This window comes from Neofelis nebulosa, chromosome 1 (genome assembly GCF_028018385.1).
Source record: "Neofelis nebulosa isolate mNeoNeb1 chromosome 1, mNeoNeb1.pri, whole genome shotgun sequence".
NCBI classification, from domain to species: domain Eukaryota; kingdom Metazoa; phylum Chordata; class Mammalia; order Carnivora; family Felidae; genus Neofelis; species Neofelis nebulosa.
The window spans coordinates 131,293,941-131,303,073 of record NC_080782.1 but is presented as its reverse complement, the minus strand read 5'-3'; the positions used below and the strand labels follow the sequence as shown (position 1 = coordinate 131,303,073).

Sequence of the window (9,133 nt, the reverse complement as noted above, 5' to 3'; positions counted from 1 at the left end):
AGAAATTAAAAAACATATGGAAACAAATGAAAATGAAAATACAACAATCCAAACACTTTGGGATGCAGTGAAGGCAGTCCTGAGAGGAAAATACATTGCAATCCAGTCCTATCTCAAGAAACAAGAAAAATCCCCAATACAAAATCTAACAGCACACCTAAAGGAAATAGAAGCAGAACAGCAAAGACACCCCAAACCCCGCAGAAGAAGAGAAATAATAAAGATCAGAGCAGAAATAAACAATATAGAATCTAAAAAAACTGTAGAGCAGATCAATGAAACCAAGAGTTGGTTTTTTGAAAAAAATAAACAAAATTGATAAACTTCTAGCCAGGCTTCTTAAAAAGAAAAGGGAGAGGACCCAAATAGATAAAGTCATAAATGAAAATGGAATTATTACAACCAATCCCTCAGAAATACAAGCAATTACCAGGGAATACTAGGAAAAATTATATTTCAACAAACTGGACAAACTGGAAGAAATGGACGAATTCCTAAACACCCACACACTTCCAAACTCAAACAGGAAGAAACAGAAAACTTAAGCAGACCCATAACCAGCAAATAAATTGAATCAGTTATCAAAAATCTCCCAACAAATAAGAGTCCAGGACCAGATGGCTTCCCTGGGGAAGTCTACCAGACATTTTAAGCAGAGATAATACCTATCCTTCTCAAGCTGTTCCAAAAAATAGAAAGGGAAGGAAAACTTCCAGACTCATTCTATGAAGCCAGCATTACTTTGATTCCTAAACCAGACAGAGACCCAGTAAAAAAAGAGAACTACAGGCCAATATCCCTGAGGAATATGGATGCAAAAATTCTCAACAAGATACTAGCAAATCGAATTCAACAGCATATAAAAAGAATTATTCACCATGATCAAGTGGGATTCATTCCTGGGCTACAGGGCTGGTTCAACATTCACAAATCAATCAATGTGATACATCACATTAATAAAAGAAAAAATAAGAACCATATGATCCTGTCAACTGATGCAGAAAAAGCCTTTGACAAAATTCAGCATCCTTTCTTAATAAAAACCCTCGAGAAAGTCGGGACAGAAAGAACATACTTAAACATCATAAAAGCCATTTATGAAAAGATCACAGCTAATATCATCCTCAATGGGGAAAAACTGAGAGCTTTCCCCCGAGATCAGGAACACGACAGGGATGTCCACTCTCACCGCTGTTGTTTAACATAGTGTTGGAAGTTCTAGCATCAGCAGTCAAACAAAAGGAAATCAAAGGCATCAAAATTGGTAAAGATGAAGTCAAGCTTTCACTTTTTGCAGATGACATGATATTATACATGGAAAATCTGATAGACTCCACCAAAAGTCTGCTAGAACTGACACATGAATTCAGCAAAGTCACAGGATACAAAATCAACGTACAGAAATCAGTTGCATTCTTATACACTAATAATGAAGCAACAGAAAGACAAATAAAGAAACTGATCCCAATCACAATGGAACCAAGAAGCATAAAATACCTAGGAATAAACCTAACCAAAGATGTAAAAGATCTGTATGCTGAAAACTATAGAAAGCTGATGAAGGAAATTGAAGAAGATACAAAGAAATGGAAAAACATTCCATGCTCATGGATTGGAAGAATAAATATTGTTAAAATGTCAAAACTACCCAAAGCTATCTACACATTCAATGCAATCCCAATCAAAATTGCACCAGCATTCTTCTTGAAGCTAGAACAAGCGATCCTAAAATTTGTATGGAACCACAAAAGACCCTGAATAGCCAAAGTAATATTGAAGAAGAAGACCAAAGCGGGAGGCATCACATTCCCAGACTTTAGCCTCTACTACAAAGCTGTAACCATTAAGACAGCATGGTATTGGCACAAAAACAGACACATAGACCAATGGAATCAAATAGAGACTCCAGAATTGGACCCACAAAAGTATGGCCAACTAATCTTTGACAAAGCAGGAAAGAATATCCAGTGGACAAAAGACATTTGTCTCTTTAACAAATGGTGCTGGGAGAACTGGACAGCAACATGCAGAAGCATGAAACTAGACCACTTTCTTACACCACTCACAAAAACTCAAAATAGATAAAAGACCTGAATGTGAGACAGGATACCATCAAAACCCTAGAGGAGAAAGCAGGAAAAAACCTCTCTGACCCCAGCCGCAGCAATTTCTTACTTGACACATCCCCAAAGGCAAGGGAATTAAAAGCAAAAAAGAACTACTGGGACCTCACGAAGATAAAAAGCTTCTGCACAGCAAAGGAAACAATCAACAAAACTAAAAGACAACCAACGGAATGGGAAAAGATATTTGCAAGTGACGTATCAGACAAATGGCTACTATCCAAAATCTATTAAGAGCTCACCAAACTCCACACCCGAAAAACAAATAATCCAGCGAAGAAATGGGCAGAAAACATGAATAGACACTTTTCTAAAGAAGACATCCAGATGGCTAACAGACACATGAAAAGATGCTTAACATCGCTCCTCATCAGGGAAATACAAATTAAAACCACACTGAGATACCACATTATTGCCAGTCAGAGTGGCTAAAATGAACAAATCAGGAGACTAGACTAGCTAGAGATGCTGGCGAGGATGTGGAGAAACGGGAAACCTCTTGCACTATTGGTGGGAATGCAAACTAGTGCAGCCACTCTGGAAAACAGTGTGGAGGTTCCTCAAAAAATTAAAAATAGACCTCAAAAAATTAAAAATGACCCAGCAATGGCACTGCTAGGAATTTACCCAAGGGATACGGGAGTGCTGATGCCTAGGGGCACTTGTACCCCAATGTTTATAGCAGCACTTTCAACAATAGTCAAATTATGGAAAGAGCCTAAATGTCCATTAACTGATGAATGGATAAAGAAATTGTGGTTTATATACACAATGGAATACTATGTGGCAATGAGAAAGAATGAAATATGGCCTTTTGTAGCAATGTGGATGGAACTGGAGAGTGTTATGCTGAGTGAAATAAGTCATACAGAGAAGGCCAGATACCATATGTTTTCACTCTTACATGGATCCTGAGAAACTTAACAGAAGACCATGGGGGCAGGGAAGGAAAAAGAAAAAGGGTTAGAGAGGGAGGGAGCCAAAACATAAGAGACTCTTAAAAACTGAGAACTGAGGGTTGATGGGGGGTGGGAGGGAGGGGAAAATGGGTGATGGGCATTGAGGAGGGCACTGTTGGGATAAGCACTGGGTGTTATATGGAAACCAATTTGACAATAAATTTCATATTAAAAAAAAGAATTAAAAAATTAGTCTTAGTCCAGAGAGAAAATCATACCTGATTGGCAAAACAAATGGTTCTAGATCTTTACTCTTCAAGAGGCTGACAACCTAAGGAGTAATATAATAAAGAAGTGCTGTGTAATATAAAAAGTCCCCCAAATAATTCTGTGACTCTTCCCTTTCCCTCTTTCTCATTCTACTTCTAATAATTGATAGTAGCTCCTATACTGAAAGAGCGGACCTACGCCAGCCGACTCCATCTTGTTCTGAGTCCTCCACCTTGAGTGACTATGTCCCTGACATGGCCCCTTTCCAGGAAAATCGCAGAAACCTCAGACCACGCCTCCTCCCTTTGAGTAACCTCCCACTCACCAGTTCAAACTTCCTGATCAAAACACGCCTGGTGAGGGGCGCCTGGGTGGCTCAGTCGGTTAAGTGTCCGACTTCAGCTTAGGTCACGATCTCATGGTCCATGAGTTCGAGCCCCGCGTCAGGCTCTGGGCTGATGGCTCAGAGCCTGAAGCCTGCTTCTGATACTGTGTCTTCTTCTCTCTCTGCCTCTCCCCCATTCATGCTCTGTCTCTCTCTGTCCCAAAAATAAATAAACGTTAAAAATTTTTTTTAAAAAAAATTAAAAAAAAACACACCCGGCAACCTGCGTAACAGGACTCTGACCCTTCCCCAGCCAATCAGTCGAGGCCATGACCCTTCCCCAGCCAATCGGCTGAGGCCACAGCCATTACCTCACCAACTGCCCCTAGACCCCTATAAAACCTTTGTGCTTTTGAAACTCGCTCTCTCTCTCCGGTATCTCACCGCTGCGTTGGTGCAGGTAGGGATTGAGCTCGAGCTAGCTCAGATAAAGGCTCTTTGCTTTTGCATCGGACTCGGCTCCCTGGTGGTCTTTGGGGATCATGAAGTCTGGGCATAACAATACCAGGTTAATCATTAGAATCTTCTAGTGTGTTTTTAAAAACATAAATTCCTTGGTGTGCCTACAGGGCAATCCAGTATTGATCATACTTATATAACTCATGAATGTGGCCACTTGATTCCCTGTCTCATCAGTCTCCAAAGGCTCATTGTCAAATCCCTGTGAAATTTATGTCAAAGTGAATATGCAGGTCTTAGACTTAACTAGTTAAGAAGCACAAAAAACAGTTGCTTTCCCATCCATTATAGTTAAGGATGTGATGTAAGAAAGAGAAGCTCATCACAGCCAAATGGAGGTCACCTCACCCCTTCAGGATGGAGATGAGCAGAGAGGCAGTTGAGAAGAGAACCTAGGCAAGAAGGGCCAATAGAGGAACTAAGTGTTACATTCACAGAACAAACCACCAATGCATACATTTGTCCATGATGGAGACAGAAAACTCAAAGCAGGAAATGGATCAAAAAAGATGACTAAAAGGAGTATATGCCACCCTGAGAAAATATTTTATCCTAGGGCTGGTCAAGTCAGGAAAAGTTCAGTTAGAATTGTTACGGAACCTGGTCTGGATCACCCAGCGGAAGAACCAAGAGGCACTTGGATATCTTGGAAGGCAGGAGATTTATTTCACCCCGGTGGGCACAGAGGAGATGGCTTTCCAGAGGTCTGAGTTCTGAGCGCAAGCATGGGGGACAATTTATAGTAGTTACTTCCGCATTAGTAGTAATTTGGTGCACGTGGCAAGCAGGATAGGAAGAAGAACCTTGAAGGGGAGTCTTGGGGTGGGGACTGGAATTACCCTCTCAGTCCTGTTGGCCATCTTACAACATAATTATGTTAAGATTCCCTATCAGAATCACAAAGGGAGCTTACCCGTAGGACAAGGCTGGCTTTTGCTTTCAACGTCTATGTGTTTTCCTCTGTGAAAGCTGTTCCCGGCAGCACCAAGAACATGGTTTCCCGTATTCCCGTAACCAGTGGGTCCATTCTGACTACAGAGAGAGTTGCCCTCATACTATATTACAGGGACATCGTCTCATAAAGGTACAGGTTTAAAGAAACAGTCTTAGCTTAGAGTTAGCTCTTCCAGGAAGACTTCTCTGAATGTTCAGGTTGTATACCTATTCACTGGGACTCAGGACCACTGCACACATACGTCCTTTAATGCTTTTCTAATTATTTAGAAAGTAGCTGTTCATATGCATGTCTCTCAAAAAAAACCCAAAAAACCACTATGGTCTCTCTATGAGAACTGGTACTGTCTTCTCTGCTTTCCTAGCCCTAATTCCCAGGACAATAACCAGCACATGAAATGTGCTAAAGAACATTTGTTGTCTAGTTTCCTAATTTTGTCCCAAAGGACAAAATGTGTATCTTTTCTTTCTTTTTGGCTCAGCCACACCAGTGAACTGCGCTGGGCTAAAGTATTGGAGCTAACAGTAATAGACTCGAGTGCTCTTCATGTCAACAGAGAAGTGAGTGCCTCTCACCTGCAGAGAGGCAGAGGAACCTAGCACAAGAGGGGCCACAGGTGGGAGCAAAGGATTCTGTGTGGTTCTCTATTACTTTCTTTTTTTTTTTTAATGGTTTCAGTTTTTCTTTTTATTATAACATGAGCTAAATTTAAGGAACTAATCTTTTGACTTTATTTCCCAGAGTTGTCAGAATATACAAGTGACAATGTAACTCATGAAAATATACTGAAAAGTATAAGAGCTGATGTAAAATGGTAATCAAGGTTCCAGGTATCAAGGAATTAGAGTAAGTGAAGAATGAAATCAGTCAGGCTACTGCCTGAGAGACGCAGGATGCACTGGTTTAGCAAGGTGCCATCAAGGAATAGGAAAACATCAAATGTGTGGTGGTAAGTCATAGCATGAGAAAGATTTCCACTGGGCAACTCTCCACCCTTTTTACTTTTGTAAATGAGTTTTTCTTCATTTAATAACAGGATTCTCTTAAGCTAACATTTCAAAATTAAAATCATTTGTATAGGTAAAGTAAATCACAGTATAATGATTAGGAAAATTTTCTTCTTTTTTAAATCAAAAACCCTCCAAATGGTCAGGGATTGATGGAGTGGGGATGACAAATGTACATTTCAGATTGTCATCACCAATGAAAAAATAAAACATTTTTATGGACTTAAAACTGTCAATGCACTTAGATTTGGCAAAAGGAAAATTTAAAACACCTCTATATTAATACAAGGCCAATAGAAATTGGCCATGTAATGAGGTCATTTTAGTGAACTACCAACATGTAAATATAAGAAAAATAATTTCTTGGTCAATTTCAGTGAAACTTTTAAAAAGATTGTCTCTAGAGAACATTTGTTGAGAACAATGCTTTTTCAGTCACATTCTGATACTCAAATTCACTTTATAATCCAATTATAGATTCATCTTTAATTGCATTAATTTTTAAAAAGCTGTGACATTTCCATTTCTTCAGGAGATATTTTCATCACTGTGTTCTTCAATTCCACAGGTTAAGCTTCCTTCATTATTATTAAGAACTTCATACATGTTAGAGAGATTGCCATTCACCGCTTTTTTGTCTTTCAAAAAGACAAAGGGAGACTACCTAGAATAAAGCTGATATCTTTAGAGGCATGCAACAAGAATATTCCCACAGTGATTGTAAAAGTACCATCAAAGTACCATCAACATCATCAATAGGCATATCTTGCCACTTCTCAAAAAGACCAGCTAAACATGGGGCACCGGGGTGGCTCAGTTGGTTAAACATCTGACTTTGGCTCAGGTCATGATTTTGTGGTTTGTAGGTTTGAGCCCCATGTCAGGTTCTGTGCTGACAGCTCAGAGCCTGGAGCCTGCTTCAGGTTCTCTGTTTCTCTCTATCTCTGCCGCCCGCTCCACCCCCCCCCCCCCCCCACTCATGAGCACTCTCTCTCTCTTTCTCTCTCAAAAAAAAAAAAAAAAAAGAATAGCTGAACCAGTTCAAACTGAGGTTGTAAAAAATATGTAATACACTGAAGTGAGAATGAAAGTATTGAATATACCCAGGGCCCTGCCCAGGTAATTAATCTGTGTGCTCTCACAGACTATGAGGCTCAGCAGCAGAATCCTGGCCAGATGTCACAACACAGGCTTTCCAGCAAACATCTCTTTGATATCAAGGCTCAGGCCCTTAACACAGGACAACAAAAACACTCTGATTACAGAGCAGATTTCTATGTACACAAGAATGTTTGTCTGTCCATGGCAAGGTCCCACCTCAAAGATTAATATCAATGACACAATGACCACAAGGGTTGCAAAGACTACAAAACCTGGATCTCCCAGCTTATGAGACATTTCGTTTGAAGTCTTGATCTCCTCTTCTCTAGAGCATGAATGACCATAACTATAGATTCTAGAATACTTAGCAAACAACCAATTTTCCCATGAAAATTATGTCTTTCATTTAGAGTGGGTGTATGAAGAAAGGATGCACTTACCGGGATGCTGAGAGCTCCTAATGAAGTCACAAGGGTGGCTGGTGCAAAGGCATATGCAGCAAAGTTGGCCACCTCACCTGCTCCCATTGATAGCAATCCAGCCCACCACAATGATTCTTTAAGATATGCATGGCCACCTTGACCTGCTCTCTTGGAGTCTTTCCTGGCAACTTGCAGAAGACTTTGTTTTGTTTGTTGTTGTTGGGTTTTTTTTTTTGTTTGTTTTTTCAAAATGAAACTCTTGCCAATGAAAATGCTGGAGCTCATAGCCAATCCCAGAACAGTGTAAAAGTTGTATTTTCCATGCCCCTGGATCACTTCATTCGTTACTGAAAAAGTTCTTATGAGTCACAATGATCACAAAACAGAGAAATGATTGGCGCTGGAGGCAGGATTATGCAGTCTTCAAATATGTAAGTTTAATATGGTCTCTCTTATGAAAAAAGGCTGAAAGAGATTTTAGAGATGACTATTCACTCCCATTTTCTTATAAGTAATACTCTACTCTCATTTAAAGTTTTAAACCCAGGCAGAGTAGCTCGAGCCCCAGTTGGAGGCTGGCCATGTGGCTTCCCCTCCACTATCTGGCCCTGATCACCTCCACTCATACGCCCACACAGGCTGCACAGGCCGCCCCCTCTTGAGCTCCCGCAGCCAGTGCCTTCCTTGCCATACAGGAGGAGGTGAGAGCATCTAGGGCTGCAGCCATGCGCACCTGGCCTCCTCCATGGGGGCGCACCGAGGGGAACCTGCCCCAGATGACATGCAACCCCTAACCCCTGTCTCAGGAACCAAGGGCAGTTCTCTATCACTTTCCATCCCAAGAAGTCATCTCAATTCCAGGTGCTGAAGGAGACATCATCACATTAGGAGAAGGGGGTAAAGGCTTTTTTCTCTTCTGGGGTGTTATTTTAAAACAGTCCCTAAAGATTTATCTTTAATAATTTAGAGGCCCCATGAGAAGAAGACAAAACTTCCATATGAGCTCTGACCTTCTCCTGCCACTCGAAACACAGCTCAGAGGAGTAACATTTTGCCCTTACCAAAAAATAATCCAAATGAGGTTCAAAGAATCCTCCAATACCATAATCACCAACCTGGCAGTAAAAAAACAAACAGGGTTAACTAGGTGGACAACCCTCAAGGCAGTCTAGGAACTCTGTATTCCCAAGCCTGCACCTAAGTGAAGATACAATAAGCAGTTTATCTGGCACCTGCATCTAGATGAGGAAATTAAGGATCAAAGAGGATATGGAACTTATTCAAGGTCAGAAAGCTAGAAAGTAGCAAAGCTGTGATTCACACCCAGGCTTTCTGGTTCCTTAGCTCATGCTCTTAAACCCTCAGCCATTTGTGGACCCAGAGGAAAAAGGATGAGGCAACCAACAATCAGACTGGGTAGGTTTCTGTGGGAAGGCGCATAGAAGTGGGGCTCAGGACATTTCAAGGACAGTGTCCCCAAAATTGAGTATGGTAAGAGACTAGAGGTAACCA

At 40.8% G+C, this 9,133-nt stretch overlaps 1 pseudogene; it reads right to left on the bottom strand.

The window, feature by feature from the left end:
- Positions 1-6,739: 6,739 nt before the first annotated feature.
- LOC131519292 (magnesium transporter NIPA2-like) lies at positions 6,740-8,348 on the bottom strand (annotated as a pseudogene).
- Between the last annotated feature and the right edge of the window lie 785 nt (positions 8,349-9,133).